This window comes from Peromyscus eremicus, chromosome 16_21 (genome assembly GCF_949786415.1).
Source record: "Peromyscus eremicus chromosome 16_21, PerEre_H2_v1, whole genome shotgun sequence".
Taxonomy (NCBI): domain Eukaryota; kingdom Metazoa; phylum Chordata; class Mammalia; order Rodentia; family Cricetidae; genus Peromyscus; species Peromyscus eremicus.
In genome coordinates this window covers 32,408,597-32,433,148 of record NC_081432.1, presented here as the reverse complement: position 1 = coordinate 32,433,148, position 24,552 = coordinate 32,408,597, and the positions used below count along the sequence as shown (strand labels likewise).

The 24,552-nt window shown below is 42.5% G+C and overlaps 1 protein-coding gene across 2 annotated transcripts in view; it reads left to right on the top strand.

The window, feature by feature from the left end:
* The window catches only part of Tmem182 (transmembrane protein 182), a 48,420-nt gene that overhangs the window by 5,513 nt on the left and 18,355 nt on the right, over positions 1-24,552 (top strand). Inside the window, exon 1 of one of the 2 annotated variants that reach the window (XR_009383502.1) lies at positions 20,661-20,893. The exons of the other annotated variant lie outside the window; for it this stretch is intronic. The gene's annotated coding sequence lies outside the window, so the exon portion shown is untranslated. Of the gene's footprint in view, positions 1-20,660; positions 20,894-24,552 lie in introns of those variants that run through there. 2 annotated transcript variants of the gene reach the window in all.

The following is a 24,552-nucleotide window of genomic DNA, read 5'->3' as shown; positions in this document are numbered from 1 at the left end:
AATCAAATACTTTCAGTAATAAACCACTTTAGTTATTTTTAGGTGAAAAAAACTGAATGGCTTTCTTCTTTTTGATGTTGCAGGGCTAGAACTCATGGTCTTATATATTCTAATCTCACACACTAACTATCACAGGGTTACACACTGGCTCTCTTCCTCCCTCCCTCTCTTTCCCCCTCCCTTCCTTTGTCCATTCCTTCCTTCTTTTTTCTTCCTCTTTCTCCCTATCTCCCTCCCTCCCTCCGTCCCTCCGTCCCTCCCTCCCTTCCTTCTCCTCTGTCTTCTTTTGGTTCTCTCTCTCTCTCTCTCTCTCTCTCTCTCTCTCTCTCTCTCTCTCTCTGTGTGTGTGTGTGTGTGTGTGTGTGTGTGTGTGTGTGTGTGTGTGTGTTACATCATTTTCTTATGCAGCCTATGCTGACCTGGAATTGGTGATCCTCCCGTTTCATTCTTCCAAGTGCTAGAATTACAGATATATCTACCACACCCACCTCCTGTTTTCTAATTAAGCATCATGTATTGAACACAATTTCAGCTTTTCTTGGTGAGTTCAAGAGAATATGCATATGCATATACTAGTTACTGGACCTTTGAATTCTGGGGAATCTGTGCTTCTCTCTGCCCTGTGCACTACTGATTTTTACTTCCCACCCCCCACCACCCATTCTCTAACACAGAGGCAGGATCAAAGAATTTCAAGGAAGACTTTCCTTGACAGATCTATGTGCACATGGACTAGGCCAGTTTCCCCCCATTTAACAACATTCTTGAACTGTTTCATTGAAAACACACACTTTTCGTGTTTACCTGTGTACTCATTTCTTGAACGTATTTCATTGCAGCTCTGTCCTAAGCTCCACAGAATGGGAGTCTCGTCTGTTTAGCTCAGGACTGTAGAGTATCCACTGCATCATTATACCTTCCTGTATATGGATGCTGATGTCTAAGCATCTGTGGATGCATATTGCTTTGCCTCTTTACTAAATAGACCCAGATGCCCCTTATATTGCTTTTTCTCTTCTTTGTACTTCTCAGTCTCCAGCATAGTTTTCAACCGTCAGCTGTCCTTTGCCTCATTGTTGGTGTTTATGTATTGAATGAATAATCTATTCTAGTCTTTCCTCTTCTGTTGTCATGTAAAATATAAACTGAAGTGGATGCTGGGAAACTAGCAGTAGAAAGACAGAAGAGATCCATTCTAAAGCTGTGCTTTAAATGTCCCCATGCAACAAGAAGGTCAAGATTGCTGCTGTGATGATGCTGTGTGGGAACCAGGCTTCCCCTTTCCTTTGCAAGCAGACATTCATCTGTCACTTCATGTTTTACTCATATCAGCCAACTGTGCCACAGCCATCTGCTTGTGGGTTCCTGGTCAATCCTTATTCATCAAACTGTTGCATGTTCCCAAGGTGGGGACATAGAGCTTTGGGCTTTTCCAGCCACTGTAGCAGAGGAGGATAAGAAAGAAAGGCAGGAGGTGAGGGTTTGTGTGAGCCAGCTGAAAGAATTCACCCCGTGGGGATGGCATCCTGCTGAAAAATCACCAGGGTAGAATAAGCATGTAGGAGAACTCTGCAAAGGAATAACCAACATGATTAAGTTGTGGATGTTGGTCACTAAACAAAAGAAAGCTGGGGGACTCTAGGATGACAAGAGGAAAAGGTGTGACACAGTCTAAACAATGTACACAGAAGGCAATATGGTGTTTGCCTCCTGCCAATGTGCCCTTTGACATTGTTTTTTCTTTCTAGACCTTTTTACATGCTTGTATGCTACATGATTTTATGCATTGTAAATACTAAGGTAAATATTCACTCCCGGTTTCATGCTAGCTCACATTTTTCTGTATTTTTACCTAAAGATTTCCCAAAAATTTAAGCATTTGCCGCTGCCTGTAGATGAAAAATAATTATATGTATGTAAAGTTTATTGTCATTTCATTAATTCTTCAGGTTATAGTTCCAGGCCTGTGAATAGTGGATCAAAATATAGAAAGAGATTTCCTTTGTTTTTGCTGTGAGGTTGTGTGACCAGGTGCCTGCCCACTAGTACTGAACACCACTTAACTTTCAATTAAGAAAACATGATAGGGAGAGAATATGAGGATAGAGAGAAGGGGGCATGTTTAGAAGTAGAAGAGGAGGCATTTTGGAGGAGAGTTAGATGTGTTATGTTTGAGCTGATGGTAGATCCATTTTGGAAGTAAGTAGCTGGAAGCACAAAGGCTTCCATTAGCACAGCAGTTAGTGGTGAGAAAGGCCAGGAGAGAGTCTTGATATCATGAGCAATCTTTCAGAAAATAATCACAGGCAGTATGTGTAAGCTGTACATAGGGCAAGAAGCAGGGGCCAGCAAAATTGCAGACACATTCATGATGAATATAGCACCCTGTCCAAGGAGCCAGCAAGAGGGGAGAAAAGGGAGGTGTGGTCTCTAATGAAGCGAGCAGGACAAAAGGGGATCAAGAGGCACAGGAAGGAACTGGATCAGGAGCTAATGATGCAGCTACTCAAGTGACTGGAACATCCCCTCTCCACTAAGGGATGCTGTAGATGCCCATCAAGATTGCTATTTCTGAGGCCTTCTTCTCCTCAACCTGCCTGCCCTGCTAGTTCCACCCTAGATATCCAGACCTCTGCATTACAGTGCATTCTGACTCATTGCCCATTCTGAGACTGAACCTGGGGCTCTTTTTTTGGTAATGCCCTTCTCACCGGCCCTGGGGAACTCATTTCCAGTTCCTGAACATTTTATCACCTCCTAATCCACCCGAGAGCCAAGTCCCACTCTAGGCTGGCCCTTCCTTTTCCTTCTCCCAAGGGACAGCTTAGGAAGCCTTGTCCCTCATAAAGGGGTGGGGCTCAGAGTGCTGGGAATGCAGAACCTGCCAAGGATTGCTATGTATGGTATGTGCAGCAAGAAAGTCGAGAGCCATGCAGTTAGCCGACACCGGGGCTTAGAATAGCCACCAAAAGAAGAGAATGACGGAGAGGCTTGACCAAAACAACCACACATACAAACTCATTTTACTGTGCAGCATGAAGCAAAGCAGCATTTAGAGATACATGTCCTGGCATGTGACTTTTTGGTCTAGCACAGGAATGAATTCAATTTGAATGGAGTTAAGGTAAATGCTTCAAGTATTTAGGAGATGCAGTGGCAAATCCTTGGCATCCAATTATCTCATCAGGATCTCTCTCCCATCCTCCACTTGTAGATCAGCTTTCGGATATGTCTCTGGTTTATTTATTAATTTTCTGCACATTCATAGATGTCAATTTTGGATATGACTCTAAATCTAACAAGTATTTTTAAACACGTCTAATTTACCTAAGTAGAAAAAAATACACACTGCAAAATTGAATAGAAAGTGTATCTCTCTCCTATAATGCGAAGTACTTAGAATTTGGAAGTATGTTAACATCAACTTGAATTTCTGCTATTTATTCAAACATCTGGCCCCACACAGCCATGATCACAGATTTGTCATATATTGTAAGGGATTCTGCAGTACCTGGTTAACAGCTGATCTTTCATGTGATCCCCCAACCCCCATCCAAACACAGGCTCTCAGTGGATTTGGTGGGAGTAATACTCCCATAACCCTGCACTGTGCACAATCCACACAGTCGCCCTTGAATCAGCTATGCATATCCAGGACCCAGCATCAAAGCTGTAGTTAAAAATTACTCTTTGAGAGGAAGCTATTTTGCATTACCTGTGATTTATTCACAAGTTCCTCAGATTGGGAAGTGATTGCTTTCTGAAAAATAAGACTCAGACAGCAGTATAGCCTGACTTTCTTTTGGGAGAACAGGCTCTAGGCTCTATGTGTATCTGAAAAAAAAAAATGTCTGCTGTGCTCACAAGTGGAATCCCCTTCTCAAGATGAGCCGCACAGCCAGGTTTTTCAATCCTGGCGTCTTTGTATTCAGGGCTGGCTGATTCTTTGCTGTGGAGATCATCTGGTGCATCGCTAGATGGTTTATAAGAAGCCTGGCTTCTATGCACTAGACTTCAGTAGGGACCTCTCACTTGTAACCTTAAAAATTGTCTCTGTTTAAGGAGCCCCCAGGCAGTGGGATCAGAATCCATCCCTCATAGATGTATACATAAGGCAACACTAAATGAAAAACTAAACACAGAAACAGATTTTTTTTTAAATTTTTATTTTGCAATACAATTCAGTTCTACATATCAGCCACAGATTCCCTTGTTCTCCCCCCTCCCGCCCCCCCTCACCTTCCCCCCATTCCAATCTCCTCCAGGGCAAAGCCTTCCCCACAGACTGAGATCAACCTGGTGGACTCAGTCCAGGTAGGTCCAGTCCCCTCCTCCCAGGCCGAGCCAAGGGACCCTGAATAGGCCCCAGGTTTCAAACAGCCGACTCATGCAGTGAGCACAGGACCCGGTGCCACTGCCTGGATGCCTCCCAAACAGATCAGGCCAATCAACTGTCTCACCCACTCAGAGGGCCTGATCCAGTTGGTGACCCCTCAGCCATTGGTTCATATTTCATGTGTTTCCGTTCGTTTGGCTATTTGTCTCTGTGCTTTATCCAACCTTGGTCTCAACAATTCTCTCTCATATAAACCCTCCTCATTCTCGCTAATTGGACTCCCAGAGATCCACCCGGGGCCTAGTCATGGATCTCTGCATCCAGATCCCTCAGTAGTTGGCTGAGGTTTCTAGCACGACAATTAGGGTGAGAAACAGAATTTTTCAGAGCAGAACTCAGATGGATATAAAAGGTTGTACAGGTGGTTGGGCAATATAAATAAGTTCTAAGCAATGGGAAAAGGAGGGCTCAGCTGGAATGGGTTCTCCTGGGCAGCTGAAATGTCTCCATGGCCCTAAGTGCCTCCTTTGGGGACTAGATACAGGCTGCACAGAGTGGGTGTCACATAGGGACTGGCATGTGGCCACAAGCCCAGCTTCTAGCCAGTGCCTAGTCTCTGGCACCATGCTTGAGCTAAGAGTACACACAGCAGCTTCTTTTACACACTGGTTTGAAAAAATGGCCATAAAAATAGAAGCCACTTCATATAGTTGTGAGTAAAATGAATAGAGATAATAGCGTAAGTACTTAGCAAAAAACAGTTGTCAGATCATTATTCAATAAATGTCAGCTATTCCTACGATGATCTCCCTGTTCAGAACTCCATTAGGCCATAAGCACACATCATAGCTTCTCCCTAGTGGAATATTTTCTGTCCTGCTGTCTCACATGTGTGTGTCCACATGGACATTTAGTCTAGTTTTCAGATAGAGTAAATTTTTATTGTTGCTAGCTCAATCACCATTCTGCTAGTAGCAACATCATGTAATAGTATGCCATGTGTCCTGGCTAAAATTTGGCACTCCTTATCTGGTAATATTGGTTGAAATTCATTCAGCAAATGTTTGTTGAATACATGTTATTATGTGTCAGACACATAATTTTGTGTAGGTTCTGGTGGTTTTAGGAACAAAGCAACAAAAACAAAAGAAATCTTTATCATTCTAGTGAAGGGAGGTGGGCCAGTACATGAGAAGGTCATTATATGTCAATCTATCTCATAATGACAGGTCCTATGGAGAAGCCAAAAATGTGGAGGAGTTAGAGATGAACAGACCTGAAGAGATGGTTAATAACTCTCATGTAGTTGGGAGAAAGCCTCTAAGACAGTAATCTCTGAGTGGAGATGGGAAAGAAGATGTTGAGGGTCTGACTCTAGACTAACAGCTAGGGAGCCTATATGGGACTGACCTAGGCCCTCTGCATGTAGGTGGCAGTTGTGTAGCTTGGACTGATTGTGAGACCCCTAGCAGTAGGAACAGGACCTGTTCCTGGTGCATAAGCTGGCTTTTTGGAACCTTTTCCCTATGGTGGGATGCCTTGCTCAGCCTTCATGCAGTGGGGAAGAGCCTGGTCCTGCCTCAATTTGATAGGCCATGCTTTGTTGACTCCCAAGACCTTACTCTTTCTGAGGAGTGGAGCGGGGAGGGAGTAAAGAAAAGATGGAGGAGGGAACAAGAGGAGAGGAAGGAGGGGAAATTGTGGTTGGTATGTAAAATAAATTAAAAAAAATAAAAAAAGAAAGCCTGTGAGTGACCTGTCCCCAGAGAAATGCCTTTCAGAAAGAAGAAACAGGACCAAGGCCAGAGTATACCTGAAGTACATAGAACAAGAGAGAGCCAGTTGGATGAGAGTGAGTGAGAGCATCATGGGAAGACCAGTGCTGCATGGGGTGAGAGAGTGGGCAGGGAGAGGATGCTTGCTTCAGAAGAAGGAGTGAAGACATATATCTATAGACTTACAAGGTTAAAGACTTTCCAAGTTCTACAAACAGTTGGAAGATATAACTGAGCTCAGTGCCCCAGTTAGGAAGGTTTCTATATTTTAGAGCATTAGGAGCAGAATTCTAAGATGTGAACACATGTCTAATTCTTGCATAGCCCTATGCTGACCATTTAACAGACACTAACTGCATCTTTTAAATGAACATCTCATAAAAAGAAAAGGAAATCAAAAAAATATCATCATCAACAACAAAACCTTTGTGTGTCTGGAAAAGCTGTGTAACTTAAAATATCAGTCTGTGATGGTGGATTTTGGTTACACTTCAGAATTTCATTATTTTAATTTGTTTTTAGAGTTTCATGGATCTCAAGCTGTCCTCAAACTTCCTATGAATTCGAGAATGACCTTAAACTCCTGATCTTCCTGCCTCCATCTCTGGAGTGCTGGGATTACAGGCGTATGCCACTGTTTTATTTATTGAAGCTTTTCAGACATTTACAAAGAACTAGTACAATGACCATAGATAGGTTGCCATTGCCCTGCTTTGGTAATTATTGTATTTGTCCCCTCTCTAGAAATAATCCAGTGTACTTGTTCTAGTTACTTTCTATTGCTGTGATAAAAATACCATGAGCAAGGCAACTTACAAAGACAGTGTTTAATTTGGGGCTTATGGTTTCAGAGAGTTGGAGTCCATGATGACAGAGCAAAGGTATGGCAGCAGGAACAACTGAAAGCTAATTAATGTCTTGATATGCACGTCAGAGGCAGAGAGAGTTAACTCAAAATGACCACCCCCAGTAGCATACCTCTTCCCAAAGGCCACACCTCGTAATCCTTCCCAAACAGTTTACCAACGGGGGACCAAGTATTCAAACATGAGCCTGTGAAGGCCATTCTTATTCAAACCACCACAGTACTATTTTCAACAAATTCCAAACATTATGTATTTTCTATGATAAACACATCAGTATACATCTTTGACAGATTCTATACTACCACAGGTGATCACAAGCCTAACACAGAGGCTGCCTCTTTCCTCCAACTTGACTTCCTTCCTTATTAGCATCTTCCATTGGAATAGTGCAAATCCAGGTCCAGGAAATGGACATAGATAGATAGACTTGGTGTGTTCATATCATTATTTATCACACAAGTAGATAGATCTGCATGTGTGATCACCACCCACAATCACCATCCAGGAACACTCAGTCTCTATGAGGTTCTTCACCCTGTTACTCCTTCAATCTTTTTATCTCTAATCATCCCAGCCCCTTAGCATTCGCTAATGCTAGTATGCTATATATCACTATGTTTTTTTCATTTCAATGTTATTAAAGAAATTGATACAGTATGTAACCTAACACTTTCTTCATTTATTTAATGCTTGTGCCCTTGATATTCATCCAATTATTTCAGGCATATCATAGTTCACTCCTTCTTCTTGCTAAGTACTTTGTTTAAACAATATCCAACTTCAAGGCATTTGGATATTTTGAATTTGGGGTGATTAAAAAGAATGTGTATTATTTTGCATGGCTAACCACTTTTAGCCCAGTAGTACAATGACCATACAGTAAGTGAAAGCTTTTTTTTTTTTTTTTTTTTTTTTTTTTTTTTTTTTTTTTTTTTGGCTATAGGGCTTTAGAATGCTGTCCAGGCTGGCTTCAAACTTAATATTCTTTTGTCTCAGCTTCTCAAGTGCCATGACCTCAGGTGTGCACACCATAGCTGATGAGTGTTCAAGTTTCTCAGAAGCTACCAAACTCTTTGCCCATATAGCTGTGCCATTTCACAAGCTCAGAAGCAGTGTGATGAGGAACAGGGTCTCTGTATCCTCATCAACACTTTGCCACGGGTTTTGACTTTGAACATTCTAATAGTGACAGAATCCTGTCTGTCCCTAACTGCCATGTCCTCAGTGTTCCATGTGCTGGGATGCACTACCCACATGTCTCCACCCACAAGCTGTCTCTTTGTTTTCCCCTATCTCCAGCTGGGTTATATGCCTTTTGCCATTGGATGGTGGAACTATTTTATTATTTAAAATATGAGTTATTTATTGGTTAGACCTTTCTAAATATTTCCCGTTGTATAAATTATTTATTTTAATGGGATATATAGGAACTTCTATAAGATGAAGGTGATAGATTTTGATGAAGCTAAACTTAATGATTTAATTTTAAAGACCGTGATTCTAGTGTCATGTGTAAGGACTGTTCCCTAGTCTTTAAATCTTGGGGAACTTCATGTTTTCTTTTACTAGCTGAACATTTTCAAATTTACAATGAAGTCGTGATACATTTTGAGCTGCTGTCTGGGGCTGATTATTTGACAGTGGATGAACAATTGTTTCAGTTCTCCTTGTTAGAAATGCTGTCCTTCCTCCATCTAGTCTTTGCATTGGTGTAAATATTTTGTTGAATGTTCTTGATTGGGTCTTCTGCATCATGGATTCTGGTTCATTCATCCGTGTACACATTTCTCTGCCAATACCACATCAGAGCCTTATGCATGTTACAAGCATCCCACCATTGAACTCCATCCTCAGCCTTTGGATTTTTGAAACACAATCTCACTGTTCAGTGCAGGATAGCCTTGTATTCACTCTGTAGTCCAAACTGGCCTGGGGCTTTCTATGTAGCCCAGTGAGGCCTCAAACTTGTGATCCTTCTGCCTGTATTACCAGGGTGCTGAGAATGCTATACATTTCAGTTTCATATGTTCATTGCTAGTATATAGCTATTTAATAGAGTATTTGTAGAGTAGTGTCATATTTTCAGAAAAAAATGAGTGGAAAGTACTGATTTTCTCATTTTTATCTATACAATATCTCCTTCTACTCCATTCCGTATAAAACACGTTTGTTGCAATATATACATCATTCGTAATTAAAACCTATCATTTTAATTAAGATTTATTTTTTATGTTTATGTATTCTATGAGGTTGGGCAAACGTATTATGACCCACACCATCATTACTATGTGATTTAGAGTTGTTTTACTGTCCTGTAAACTCCTTGTGCTCTGTGTACTAAGTCTCATCTCCCAGAACCCCAATAAATACATTTACTGTAGGCTTATTTATAGTAGCATTAAATTTTAATTACGTGTATGCATGTGCAAATATATGCCACATATACATGTGTTTGCACCCTTGCAGAGGCAAGCAAATGAAGTAGGATCCTGTGGAGCTGAATTTACGGGTGGTTGTGACCTACTCAACAAAGGGGCTGGGAACTAAACTTGGATTTTCTGGAGGAGGAGCAGCAAGTACTCTTAACCACTGAGCTATGTCTTCAGCCTCTAGTGGTTTTCAGCTGACATGTTTGTATACCTCTATGGTCATTACTCATTATCCACCTGAAATGTGTTGTCATAGCCAAGTGTGAAACTGGCAGCAGAAAACTTTATTTTCTTTATAATCCTTTACCTTATGGCAAGGACAATTGTCTCTCAAGTTTCACATATCCTGAGAGTCACATGCAGTAAGTTACTTTACAAAAACTTTTGTCATCAAACATGACTAAGAAAATTCAAGAGGAGAAAGAATAGGTATTGTACTCACTCATATTTTTATGATCAGTATTATTATTATTATTATTATTATTATTATTATTTTGGATAGAGCACTGCTGTTTTGTTTTTATGCAGAAGATTCCCTCCGTGGTTTTGAACAATTCTGGTGACGACAGATTCCACTATTTTCAGGTATCTGATAGTGTGGTGGTGTCTCTTTCATTGTGCAACGCTGTCCTCATTCTAGGTGTTAAGTCTGAAGTTCAGAGTTTTTAACCGTTCAGGGTTTGAAGAACATATGCCCAGTGCTCCCGACCCTCTCGCTTGTGACAGATACTCACTGTTATCATTTTTTTTTTCTGTCTACATAAGGAGTTATCTCCTCTATCACTGTCTCAGTGATGCCTCTCATTGCCTCCTGGCAAGTGCCAGAAGTTTGATGCATTTGCTGCTGTTGTTATAGTTTTGCTCTGATTTTTTTTTTGTTTGTTTGTTTCATGCTGCTTGAGCTGTGCTTGGCTACTTTAATCTGTACATTTACATCTTCTGGTGACTTGGAAAACTTTCAGCAATCATTTCTTTGAATGGCTTTTTTCAGCCTGGTCCTATTTCATTTAACCTTCGAGACACAGAAGACATACATCCTTCATATTTTGTCACGGCTCCACAGCTCTTTTAGTCTCCGATTGTCTTTGTAAGTCAGTCTCCAGTCTTGTGCAGATGAGGGGATTTCTGTTACTGCATTCAAAGCCTGTCGACTGTTTCCTTCCCTCTCTTCATCCTGCCGTTTAATGTATTTGCCAATTGTTCTTGTTTTAGTTATTTCAGGTGACTCAGTTTTCATTTTAAAATGCTTATTGTACCATCCCGTTTTTTATTTGGTTCAGGGATTTTCAAATTTGTTCCCGAAGCGTTTCCATGGCAACGGCCTCAAAGCCCTCATCAGATAAGAAGCCTCTGCACCATGGCCTTGGTGTTTAAGGACTTTGCTTTTCGTTAATGTCGCAATTTCCCTGATCTTTCGCATTACTGAAGATGCTTAAATAGGAATTGAATCAGTAAATAGACTATTACGTGATCATGGACCTTGTTTAAAATTGTTATTTAAGTCAGATTGTCTTGATGTTGCTCTGGAGAGGGAAAGCATGGCTTCATTTGCACCCATTAGAGGTGGTCTCTAAGCTTCTCCGTCCCTAGCCTGTGACACCTGTATGTGTATGTGCCTTGTTCTGCTGACAGACAGTGAGGGTCTGGTCTCACGTTTACTTCCTTTGACTCTGTCCTGGCTGGGTGAGGCCCCATTACAATGCCACCCACAGCCTTCACTCACAAGGGTAGGGCTTGGGAGAAGTGGGCAGCAAGATGGTGAATGCTCTGCCTCTCTGGTGGGCCTCCCATAACTCCATCTGGTAGGAAAAGTTATGCTTCATCTCTGATGATTAGAAGTCCTGATACCCCACATGTTCTCCATGGTTATCGTGGAGGGTGGTCTCACTGCCGCTTGGAGGGGATAAATAAATGTCTGGGCTTCTTGGATGCAGAGTGGAAGAGCTGAGATCTCTGCCATGGTGTTTGGTGGAAGGGACTCTTGAGCTTCTCTGCTTTTCCTCTAGCATTTGGCCAAGTAGAAGGCTTGTTTGAATGCGCTGCACAACTGCTTGTCTAGTCTTTTGAGTAGGGCATGTTTGTTTCTTTTTACTCTATCTGTGTACCTTCTTGACTCCAACTTTGGGACACACAGGAAAATGAGAAAGCCCTGGCAACTCATCCCTGTGCTGTTCCTTGAGTTCCAGTGTCCCTAGCTTGCCTTCCTTCTGCTGTCCACCTCTATGGATCTTTTTACCGCTCATTTTACATGTGATTTCCAGGGTGTTTAGTTGTGCCTGACAGGAAGAATAGAAACAAGTGTGTTTACCTCATCTTCCTGGAAGCAGAAGGCTGCTGCTATCTGGTGAGGAATTTTGATTTGTCACAGGACATTTATCCATCTATTCAAGTGTCTGCAGGACAGAATGACTCAGAGAAAAGAAGCAGCCAGAAAGGCAGAATGGAGATGGCTGGCCTTCAGGTTTAGGACAATCACTGGAGGCGTCTGCATGTGGCCTGTGATCTGGAACAGAATATCATGCAGGGACAACTGGCAAAGTTTACTGATGGATTAGATGTGGGATGTAACAGAAAGGACACTGAGTGATAACTCTTTTTTGTCCTTAGCAACCGGAAAGATGGAGATATAAGTGCTAGGGATGAGGAAGGCTGGGCAAGCTTTGCAAGCATTTGAGCATGCTAAGTGAGTGTTATGTCAGTTTTGGGATGGGAGTCTGGGGTTAAAGGTAGGAAATGCATATTTACCAATCATTGTATGGAGGTAGCTTTAAAGCTTCAAAACAAGAGGAAGCTCTTTGCAGAATGAGGACAGAGGGACGACAGGTCAGTGCAGGGACAGCCCTAAGATGTTCCATTGATGAAATCAGAGAGAGGAGCAGGGGCCAGCCCAGGGAACTGACAGTGAACCTTGGAGCTTAGCATCTTGTTTAGGACAAAAGCAAAGACTGTTTAATGAAATGGCTTACCTTGTATTTCTTTGAGTCAGGCCCACTATCTAACTGCACTCAGCCCAGAGGCCCAATTCTGGGGGTTCTAATGAGTCAGCAACAGCTAACTAGTCCCCAAAAGCCAACTGAGGAGAAGGTGATAAAGACAGAAAAGTCATTTCTTCTCAGCATAGGAGAAAAGCAGCAGAGTCATGACTGGAAGTCCATCTCTTAGAAAGACTAGCCAAGTTCTAGGGCGATGTTGTGAGGGTCAGGGGCTTGCAGAGCTGGTCATCTTGGTCAGGTGACAGTCTGCCTGATTGTGGTGCCAGGGTGGGTCAGAGAGTGGCTTGTCTTCAGTAAGACAGCTGCTGCTACCTGGTGAGGAACTTTGATTTGTCACAGGACATTTATCCATCCATTCAAGGGACCGCAGGACAGAATGACTCAGAGAAAAGAAGCAGCCAGAAAGGCAGAATGGAGATGGCTGGCCTTCCAGCTTAGGACAATCACTGGAGGCTTCTTCATGTGGCCCAGGATCTGGAACAGAATATCATAAAGCTGGCATTTGAAACTCTGTTGATTATAATGACCCCTCACATCTTGGAAATAACTTCTTCTTGTCTTGACATCTTCAGCCTTGAAGGTAGAGGATTATCATCTTTAGTGCATACTTCCTGAGGTGACTGGCATGCCTAAATTTCTAGGTGAGTAGGAATCTGACTCAGAGTCTAAGGGGGCAGAGGAGACAGATTCAAAATGAAGGCAGAAATGCATATGGCTGCCCATCATGGGTCGTCAGGCTCTAGTGAGGAGTTAGTGCTTTTTATGAAGAGCAGCCTCTAAGCCTCTAGTCCTTATTGTAGTTTCATAAAATATAAAAAACATGAGTACTGTTGGAATTACAGGGCCTCTGACCTCGAGAAACTAGCAATAATTGGAAAATGCAAAAAATACCCAAAGCAAAAAATGCCAAAGTGTCACCGTCTTACTTTCTTAGTAGTTAGTTACTTACGTTAGTTTTATCTGCTTGTAGAAGTCTATTAACACTGGTAGTGTATTAAAAAAACACAGCAGGTTTTTAGTTTTTATTTATAAAACTTTTTTGCTTTTTTTTTTTCCTTTGGTTTTTTGAGATAGGGTTTCTTGGCTGTGCTGAAACGTGGTCTGTAAACTAGGCTGGCCTCAAACTCACAGAGATCTGTCTGCCTCTGCCTCCTGAGTGCTGGGATTAAAGGCATCTATTTCCTTTCTCATTACAGTTTATAGAGCAACAAAAACATGCATTAAGCTAACATGATATGCAGTGCTCATGCTGGCCCATCTGCTGTACCTTTGTGTTTTATATAACAATCTTGATTGCCTCAAGAGAGCACTTGAAGCAGCCAGTTGGCAGCCAAAGAAATAAGATTTCGGTTTTTCCATCCAATGATGCTACTGAATTATCAGCCTCTTTCATGCCTGTTACTTCCTTCATAATTAACATCAACATGAATGAGCTCTCCTTCCTGAAAGAATAAATGATAGTTAACTCTGCTCCAAGAATGAATAAAAGTGGCCCAAGAACATGGATTCAGCTGGTTCTGGACACCATGTTCTCCCCTAGATGGGAATTACATGCATATTTATAGTCATAGAACAAAAGAAAGTAATAAATCGAGGCACTTACCAAATAGATTGGCGGGACTTCATGTAATAAGGTTACAGCAGAATACAGGTTTCCGGTAATAATAGTGACATTCTTAGCTTTTGGATTGGGGGAAGCTGATGATCTGCTAAATGAATATATTAAAAATAGCTTTTATATAATAGTAGAGAGAGCGTTAGATTAGATACAGAAGCAGACAATATATGGCTACTATAGATAACTCAGGAAAGATCTGGCTACTCATCTGCAATATTCTAACTCTCCACAGTCTGAGATATCTCTGGAGTCGTCAGTATGGGTGTGGCTTAAAACCAGGAAACTTCAGTTCTCTATAACGCTGTAAGGAAAACCATTTGTATGTTCCTCATAATGATAATGACTTTCATACAAAACATGCTGATTAATTTAGACGATTCAGTAAGTTCTCAATTTTTACTTCTTAGTTTTGGTATAGTGGGTCAATGTTGCTCTGTCTTTTGCTATATTTCTACTCTTCACAAATTAGTTTGGGGCACTGAGATAAAAGGAAGCTGAGATGTAAATACAAGTATTTAAAAATGGGCTTGCCTTATCTAAAGTGGGTTTACTAGTATTTTTTAAGTCATTGCCTCTTTTTTGTTTGTTTTTTGAGACAGGGTTTCTCTGTATAGTTTTTTTGGTGCCTATCCTGGATCTTGTAGACCTGCCTCTGTAGACCAGGCTGGCCCGGAACTCACAGAGATCCGCCTGGCTCTGCCTTCTGAGTGCTGGGATTAAAGGCGAGCGCCACGTGTGGTGTTATCAGTCCATGGTCAAGGCTATGTTTGCATCCACAGTCTTTTCGCTTTAGTGCTGTTGATGTCTTGTGGGATATTTGTGAAAGTCAACTTGCTAATTTGTTTCCAGAGCAACAGCAGTTGTTCCACAATCAGAGGGTGTTTGCTCTAACAGCTCGTGGTGTCCAGCAGCTAGGGAAGGAAGTCTTCCAAAAATGTGTCCTTTCACAGCAGATACGTGTGGAAAGCAAGCTCTGCAAATGTGCAGGGAGAAGCTGTGGGAATCCTGGACTGGATCTTTGCAATGGTTTTCTCCACTGAGACATGAGTTTCTCCACTCTCCAAATGAGCAGTTTGAGACAGCTGCTTCTTCCCAGCCACGAGTTGGATGTTCAGTGTACACAGGTCTTTACAAAGGGGTGTATTGGAAGTGTGCTTGCTGGGACTCTATAGAGAAGAGCTGGAGGTGACCTCTGAGACCGCTGCTTCAGCCTCTTCATGAGAAGAAATAGAAAGCCAGGGAGGCTGGCTTCTGAAGAGCGCATGACAAGTAGTGTCAGGAAGAGGAGAGTGAGCCAAGGCTGCCACTGACTATTTCCATTGCATCTCTTAGGGTCCACCCCTGAAAAAGGGCAGATCCCTGGCAGGTCCTTCTGATTGTAGTTAGTAAATGCTGACTTTGAAGGTCTGGGAGCATGCTTCTTGCTTAGTGGGGAAAGTGTGACTCTGAGTTCACTGTGGGGATCATGGGAAAGGCTTTCCTTAGCCCCTTGAATATTTGCTGATGTGAATTGACAGAAGATTAAGTGGAAGAAAAGATGGACATATTGAGCTCATGAACGAAAAGGAGCGAGGGAAATGTGCAATTCCCCAGCAGCCCAGCATGATTTAGAAATTCTGTGTGCTTTTTCTGCAAAGGATGAGGAGAATGAGGGGTTGAGGTGAATTCCAGGGGAGGAGAAGTAAATGGTTTTTAGACAAATTCAGTGGCTTTGCAGAAACACCCCATAGCTGGGAACAAAAGTTGGTGGAGCCTGCATAATAGACACCGGACTACAAATGATTGTCTTCAGGATGTTGAATGGTACCTAAATACAGGGCTATTGTGTGTGAAGAAACCCTATCCAAGTGCTCTGGCAAAACTGTGATTTCTTCTTGTTGTAAGAGCTTAGAGAAGTGAAAATTCTGGGAAGGAACTAGAAGAAATTGTTTTGTTCCTTGGTGGCTCCACACATTTACCAGGCAGGGAGTTATGACAGGGGTCCCCTGCGGTGCCATGTGCTGCTCTCTGAGTCCCTTTAACTTAAAAATGATCAACTTACCCGAGCACTTCATATTAGGATGGCAAGCTCGTTAACTGTGTGTCCAAGATGTCCCAGCTGTCTTGTTTGTTGTAGGAGTCACTTGTCTTCCATTACTTTCTCTAAGGCTTACATTCCTTGCACATGCAGCCCACATCCAAATCCACCCCACTCCTGTTTCTGCACTGGCCAGCCTCTTTCAGGGGACATCAGCTGGTGGACTCATGCCATAGGGGCTGTCAAAATGCCACCTCAACAGCCAAGGGCTTTTCTGCTTGTCTTTTCTTTCTTCCTGAAACTCTATGGTCCTTTGTCCTTAGCTTCAGTTCCTTGGGAATGGCTTCCAGCTCATTTCACTTCCTCCATAAGACACTTTCATTTCCATGAAGTATTTCAGGTTTTTGGTGTTTTATCTCAAAATACTTAACCTCCAAGGGAATATAAAGTTCTCTAAAAGGCAAAGGGGTGTGAGACTCTTGCCTTTTCCTCATGTATTTTTTTCTCATGCAAAACCAAACTGTTTCCTTGATGGTTTTGACAACAATACATAGAGGGGCTCTGTAGCCAAGTTTTAAAGAGTTAATTCGTGATTTTTTTTAAAAAAACATTTCTGGGGGAAAGGCATAAAACTTGAGGCAGACCTGTTACTTAGAAAAATTACTGCACTCTACCAGGAGCATCATTGCGTATCTCTTAATGATACTAGATCGCGCTGGATCCCTTCTCTAGCATGAGGCTTGCCGTTGTCCTGCACCTCTATGCCAAGCCACTGGCAGGTCCTGCTGTATTTCTGTCTTCCGTTTCCATCTCCCTTGCTTGTGCCGGCTCGGGACTGCCTTTCTTCCCAGCCGTTCCTGCTCTCCCCTCTTCTCAGAGTCACTTTCCCCAGGAAGCCTTAAGCAATGTGCTAAGATGGGGCCTGGCACCCTTCCTACAGTCTATGTAATGTCCCATCCGCCTGTCACACCTACCTTTGGCATGGCTGATCACCGACGGCCATCCCATCGACGATTTCTCTACATTTTAGGCATTTTTCAAGGATATAATGCAATACCAGTAATTGATTACCTGCCACCGCTGACATTAGATAGAATTTCCATTTGGTGACTGCAAAAATGGGATTCCGTTTAGTTGTTGATCACTTCTTTTGTTGTGGATCTTACGACACACAGAGGAAAACAGCAAAGCATTTTAACACTGTGTAGTTCTTTAAAAATGTTCTCTTTGGCTGGGATGCATGCCTTTAATCCCAGCACTCGGGAGGCAGAGGCAGACTGATGTCTGTGAGTTCGAGGCCAGCTTGGGCTACAGAGTGAGTTCCAGGAAAGGCGCAAAGCTACACAGAGAAACCCTGTCTCGAAAAACAAAAACAAAAACAAAAAAGTTCTCTTTGGTCAGATGGTAGAAACACCTTTGAGTCACATCCCAAGAAGACGACTCTGTATTTATAATAGCATTCCTTAATGGAGGGCCTCAAAGTTCCCTGAAAAGATGTGATTTTCAGGATATTAGAGATTTGCAGAATCAAGTCATCTGATGCCAAGATCCCAGGATGCTTAGAAAGGAATCCTCATTAGTGAGCCTCTGCTGGTGATCTCCTAGGATGTACTCAACAGTTTGAGGCAAGGATATTACAATTTTGTGTTTAAAAATGTGTAATAAAGTAGTTTTATAAACATTCCCTTCATGGCTTGCTGTGAAGGCCACCAGGTCTTTTTTTAGAGATCCATCAGAAATTTTATGTTTAATGTAAAGGAGATCAGTGGGTAGAAAATATGGTCTGCCTTAGGCATTCAGAGTGGGGTAGGAATCAAGACAGGAGGTCCTACAAACCTCCCTGTTCTGGATTCATAGGTATGCACTGCTGTGTATGGGAACAAGGAAACATGGAGACAGAAGCCATAGCTCTAAGGCCCCAGGTGTTAGCATCTGTTCGCTTGATTCCTCAGCCATTCCTTTACATGAGGGTCTTTCTTCCCAGTGCAAATTCAGCCACTGTGACAAAGAGATCTAGACAGTAGATTTATTTCCTTTTGAACTAATTAGCTCTACTGTGTTCCGCAAGCACTGCATATCCCATTAATCTTGAGACTCTAATGAAGATTAGCTGAAGAGTTAATGATCATTTACTCATTCATATTTTATTGAGCATCTATTTCATGTCAAGCCAAAGTTTCCACTTGAGTTAGAAAGATGAGGGAGTCCCAGTCTCTGCCCTAGAGGGAGTTCATGGCCCACCGGGAGGGCGAGTGTACACACAGAGAGACTGGAGTGCAGAGTATTCATTCTAGAGACTGGCATGTATCAAGAACATAAATGAGTCCTTGGGTCAGGTGTTCTGCTTCAAGCTTACAGCACCAGAAAACAGGGAACACTATTGTCACATATTAAGGAAGGAACCACTCCTGGAGAGGCTGGGAAATTGGCTCAAAGTCACATGACTAAGGATGGGCATTCCATCTCTTGAATCTGTCCCCTTTCCTTCTTGACCAACTCATTGGCTTTATGTGCAGGCAATGACGTAACTTGCTATGTCCCTGCAAAGAGAGAAGGGTGGTGATCAGGTTCTAGAGGGCAAGTCGTGTCTTTGGTCAGGCTGCGGTAACAAATACTACCGCACTGGAGAAACATGAATCTTTTTTTTTTTTTTTTTTTTGGTTTTTCGAGACAGGGTTTCTCTGTGTAGCTTTGTGCCTTTCCTGGAACTCACTTGGTAGTCCAGGCTGGCCTCGAACTCACAGAGATCCGCCTGGCTCTGCCTCCCAAGTGCTGGGATTAAAGGCGTGCACCACCACCGCCCGGCGAGAAACATGAATCTTAAAAGGTCTTATTAATAGAAAAATCTGGAGCCAGATATTAGGGTGAATGCTGAAAGATCAGAGAAGTAGAATAAGCCACAGCCAACCTCAGCTTGCCAATTCCTCAGCTGATCCTGTTTCTTCAGACTGAATGCCTCTGAGTCCTCATCCGAATGGATCTCAGCTGAACTGCTGCTAAAAGCCTAAAAGTTTAAAAGCCTCTAGTTCTTGGTCCTCATGCCTTATATACCTTTCTGCTTCCTGCCACCACTTCTTGGGATTAAAGGCGTGGATCCTCCCAAGCGAAGACATGAGATCTCAAGTTCTGGGATTAAAGGTGTTTGCCACTGTGCCTGGCTCTGTTCCCAGTGTGGCCTTGAACTCACAGAGATCCAGATGGGTTTTATGCCTCCCTAGTGATAGGATTAAAGGCATGTGTACTACCACTGTCTGGCCTCTATGTCTTATCTAGTGGCTGTTCTGTTCTCTGATCCCCAGATACGTTTATTAGGGTACACAATATATCAACCACACACTGGTGGCTGAAGAAGCAGGGGTTTGTTTGTTGCTGCTGTTGTGGAGGGAGGAAGTCAGGGTGAGGTGTGCCTGGGTTCCAGAGAGGACCTCTCTTGGTTGGTTGTCTTCTTATACTCTCCTCACTTGGCAGAGAGGAACCAGATAGGTTTTCTTCACTTTATGAAGTCACTAATTCCATTAGAGGACTGCAACCTTATGACCCCAGCCAAACCCATTTCCTTTCCAAAGGGCCCTACCTTCCAATGATCTCTCATTGGGTCTGGGGTTAAACCTTCAGCACATGGGTATGGGGCAGGAAAGACACAGACATGCAGTTCCTCACAAGGAGGAACGCTGTGACTATAAAGTGCTTTGCAAGGTCCTTGAAGCCTGATGATAACACCAGCCCTCCTTTGAGCTGAAGGGTAAGCCCAGGACACTCATGTGGTCTCCTGGATTGAACAACACAGGAGTTTGTACACACTGTCTTAATCTTCACTGCCCTAGATGACAGCATTCTGGATGCTGCTGCTACCAAGCTGTACTTTACTATCACAGACACTCCTTTACTTACAAGGAGGTGTGTCCTAATGAAGCCATCCTATGTTGAAACTGTGTGCTTACCATCCTAGTTCAGAAATGTGGCCAGCTGTAGGTACTGGTTGATTTCTCTCTGTGACAATAGATCTGATTGAAAACTGCAGCTGGCTCATGCTGCAATCAATCAATAGAGATGATCCATGGCTCTAGCCTAGGGAAAGATTGGTTCAGATTACAGTGTCTACTGACTGAAGACCATTTAGCACCTGGTTAAATTGGGAAAATTTCAAGTGAAACCATTGTAAGTTGGGGACCATCCTATGACTGTAGCTACTGCTATTACCATCAATAACTCTGCAAAGTCCTCTGTCCAAGCATCAGAGAAGGCTCCATTTTCACCTTCTGTCTCCTTAGAAGGCATTAGTGGGTTAATAGCTGTGAATGCATTCATACCTGAATACTCTCTACCCTTCTGGAAGAAACACAATCTTCCCCAAGCCAAAATGGAGGGGGAACACTGCTCCCCCTGCCCAGCATGCTCATTCCTTGGCACTTTGGCTAGTTTTACCCCAGGGAGATTAATAAGCTCACCAGGTCTCCCACTGCACCTTTAGTCCTGAGCAAATCCATTGATAGTGACGAGTGGCTGCTTAAGCTAGATCAGTCCACAGATATGGACACACCGTACAGACTGTCTTCCTGCCTTGGGGCAGATGTTCCTGTATTTTTAGTCCTGTTTGTTACTGCCAAGACAAGCTGTTCAAGGAGATGAAGGACAGGATTACTACATGACAAGCATCTTGCCTCAGGCTGCAGCAACATATCCTTGAGTCCTTGTTTGTGCTGGAGGGAGGTGGGGCTGTGGGATTTGCATTGGCTTCACTGGCAGCATTTGAAGCTCCGGGACTTGTGCTGAACAGGTTTCACTGGACTCGCCCTGTGTCCATCTGAGGCCACAGAGCAAGGTTTGAAGCGTGCACACCAGGTATCTTTGAGTTACAGGTAAAATATTCATAATTGGATATGTGTGTGTAACTGAATAACAAAACACCACAGATTTGAGATTGTGGTCATTTGGATTGACTTCTCCCTCTGTACTTTGGACAAAAGAAGTCCTATTATCTAAATGAGAATGTTATAAAATGTTGAGAAGGTAGTTGTAACTTGACAGAATGAACTGTGTGGGTATATGGGTAAAAGACAGGGAGGACATTCATTTTTCTTGCTGGTTTCTCATTACCTGTACAACAGTGCTATCCCTGTTTATTTCATTCCTACTCCAATGGTTCAGCTGTAGGGCAGCCCCTCATGAACCACACTTGTAATGCTACAATAACTTGTTTGTCCTTTTTTTTCTATCAGTTTAAAGGTGCATGCATTTTGGTTCCCATTTCATTGATGATTGATTAATGACCTTCAGGGGCTCTCTAGCACTGGGAAGACACAGGCCCAACTCTTTGGAATGTCATATAGGCTTCACTGCCCTTCCTGGTCCCTCATTTTCTCATTCTACCAGAATGGCATCTGTGGGAGATGCTTTCTCTTACTTCTCCCACAGAATTCTCCCCTCTTCCAGTTAGGATGACCCTGACCCCGTCTGTTGTTGCCTGAAACAGTAAGACATTAAGGCCAAGCACAATGTATTTTTTTTTTGTTGTTGTTGTTGCTGTTGCTCTGCTTGGTATATATTAAAGCCTGCTTCCACTGGAGCACTTATCACAGTGTTCAATGAGTATGCTTTTCTCAGCTGTAATGAACTTGTGAATGAAAAGATTGTGTCTGGCCTTATCAATTTGGGGCACTTTGTATGTAAGCAGCATTCAGCATGCATTTGCGAAATCAGGTGGTTTCTGGTTATCAGCAACCTCAGGAGTATTCTTGGGGGTTCATGGTAGGTGTGAATGCTAGGCATGGAATTTACTCTAAAGCAACTCACAATTAAAGCTTGGGGCTGATTTTGCCAACCATCATTCACATTAATGAGGTTTTAGTGCCTTTTTATTGTATTCATAGTGGAAAATAAGTACCTGGAATTTTGTTGGTTTTTTTTTCTTTACATAGGAATTCAGGATTTATGCTAATTGTGGTATTAAATTCCTGTCTGTGGTAACTTACATATGTGCACAGATATACCCATAAGTACATGCACACATGCAAGCCCACACACCCAGACGCACATGCATAGACACACACAGGCACACAAGTACATACTCCCCACCTGAACACATACTATTGTGCAGAATTAATTGTCCATGATGTTTACAGATCTTCACTGTCTCGTTCTTTGGGGTAATTTTTATGGTTCCTTCCTAAGAAGTTCTTAATAAATGTTTCCTTATGCTTCCTACTTATGCTAGTTTGGAATGTGTCTCTTTAGGTCTGCTCAAGGCATGGGTACCTTGGTGTTTGTTGAGATGTGAGGGTGCAGTGGCCAGTGTTCTTTGTGGTATGGGTTATGAACAGCAGGGAGACATTATGAGCCACCTTACATTTTACCTACACCCTTGTCAAGGAGCTAGACAGTCTCTAATGAAGTGGTGACTCCTTGTCTCTATGAGTAGTAGCAGAGTGCTGTCCAAATGAAAGCTAAAGATGCCACACAAAGGGGGATATATAGATATGAACGTGAAACATTACAGAGCGTATGGTTCGGTTCAACCAGGGCTGATGGTTTTTAGTCCAAATCTTCTAGAATGAAATCACTATGTACTTCAACTTGCTATGTAGCCATGTTTGATCTTGAACTTCTGATTCTCCTGCTTCTATCTCCCCAGTGTTAGGATTAGAAGAAGATGCCACCACACCCAGTTTATGCTACACTGGGAATCAAAACCAGTGCTTTGTGCATGCTAGGCAATCACTCTACCAACTAAGCTTTATCACCAGCCCCTGAAGAATTTTTTAAAAATAAATGTCCTACTCTGGATTGACAGCTAGGGAGCCTTCATGGGACTGACTTAGTCTCTCTGCATGTAGATGGCAGTTGTGTAGCTTGGTCTGTTTGTGGGGCCCCTAGCAGTGGGATCAGGACCTGTCCCTGGCACATGAGCTGGCTTTTTGGGACCTATTCCCCATGCAGGGATGCCTCACTCAGCCTTGATGCAGGGGGAGGAGCTTGGTCTTGATGCAGGGGGAGGAGCTTTGTTGACTCCCATGGGAGGCCTGCCCCTTTCTGAACAGAGGAGGAGTGGATGGTGGGGGATAGATGGGAGGTGAGGGGAGGGAATGGGAATAGAGGAGGGAGATGAAACTGTGCTTGGGAAGTAAAATAAAAAAAAATTATTAAAAAAGAAAAATAATAAACTTTCTAGTAATTTATTATCAGTAAATGTCTAGTTTGTATACTTATTTTATATACCTATATAGTAAGGTTGCATAAAAGTTTTTTGGGAACCTTTAAGAAGCCCTACCATCATTTATAATCTTATATACCACAAACTCTGTAGTGTGACCTTCTAGAAGCTCTCATTGGTGGATACATACATCTTTGTTTCACAGAAGAGACAGTGGCTCAGGAACCTCCAGCTATCGATTCAAGGTTATTATTATTCATTGAGGTAGTGACAGACACACAGGACACCAATTCTAATACCTACAATTTTCTACCACATTGTTTTGACAACAGTTTAAAATGTGTGTGTGTGTGTGTGTGTGTGTGTGTGTGTGTGTGTGTGTGCTGTCTGTCTTTCTCTCTCTGTGTGTATGCCTCAAGTGTGCAGCAGGTACCTAAGGAGGTTAGAAGAGCGTTTCAGATCTGCAGAAGCTGTAATCTATGGACAGTTGTGAGCCACTTGATATGGGTCTTAGGAACGGAACTCAGGTCCTCGGAAAGAGCAGCTGGTGACCCTCACTGCTGGGTCATCTCTTTAGCACCTGCTGACAATAATTTTAAACTTTAATATTTAAATTCATCCTAAGGAATTTAGAGGAGAAAATTATAGTTTACTCTATTCACATTTTCCTTTCTTACTTTCGACTTTTTGTGCATGGTCTTGTTTTGAATCATCTTGACCTCAAGATTCCCCTTCAGAAGTTCCTGTGGGATGGGTCTGCTGAGGCAAATGCTTCATTCCTGGGTCACAAATGGCCTTATTTCTCGTCTGTTTCTCTGAGACATTGTCACTAGATGCGGAATCTCAGGCTAGGGGGTCTTTCCTTCTGGCATTTGAGGTGTTCTACTGTGTTTTTCTAATTATTTCTATTTTTTGAGATTATGATTTTTTTATTCTCTGTTCTTCCTGATAAGGAATTTGTGGTCACTGCTCCCTGTATATGACATGCACACGTTTTTCTCTCTCTGAATATGTTGAAGACATCTAGAGTTTGTAGCCACTTTACTTTCAGCTGTCTGAGAGAATTTCTTTGACCTTATAAACTTGGGAGTTTCTTGTGTCTATAAATTCGTCAACACTTGTCGAGTTGATCGGCTTTGCTTTATGAACGACTTCGTTTCTATACCCAAATCTCTTGCCTCTGCTTTAGGGATTTCTACAGATACATATATGAGAGCTTTTGATTCCATCACACAGTGTCTGGAACTCAATTCATTTTTCTCAGTGTGTGTTCCCCTTTCTCATTCATATTAGAAAATTCCATTTTTTCTACCACACAACCCATCCACTCTCCCTTTCCTAGTCTCCCCTCAAGCACATCTCAGGATT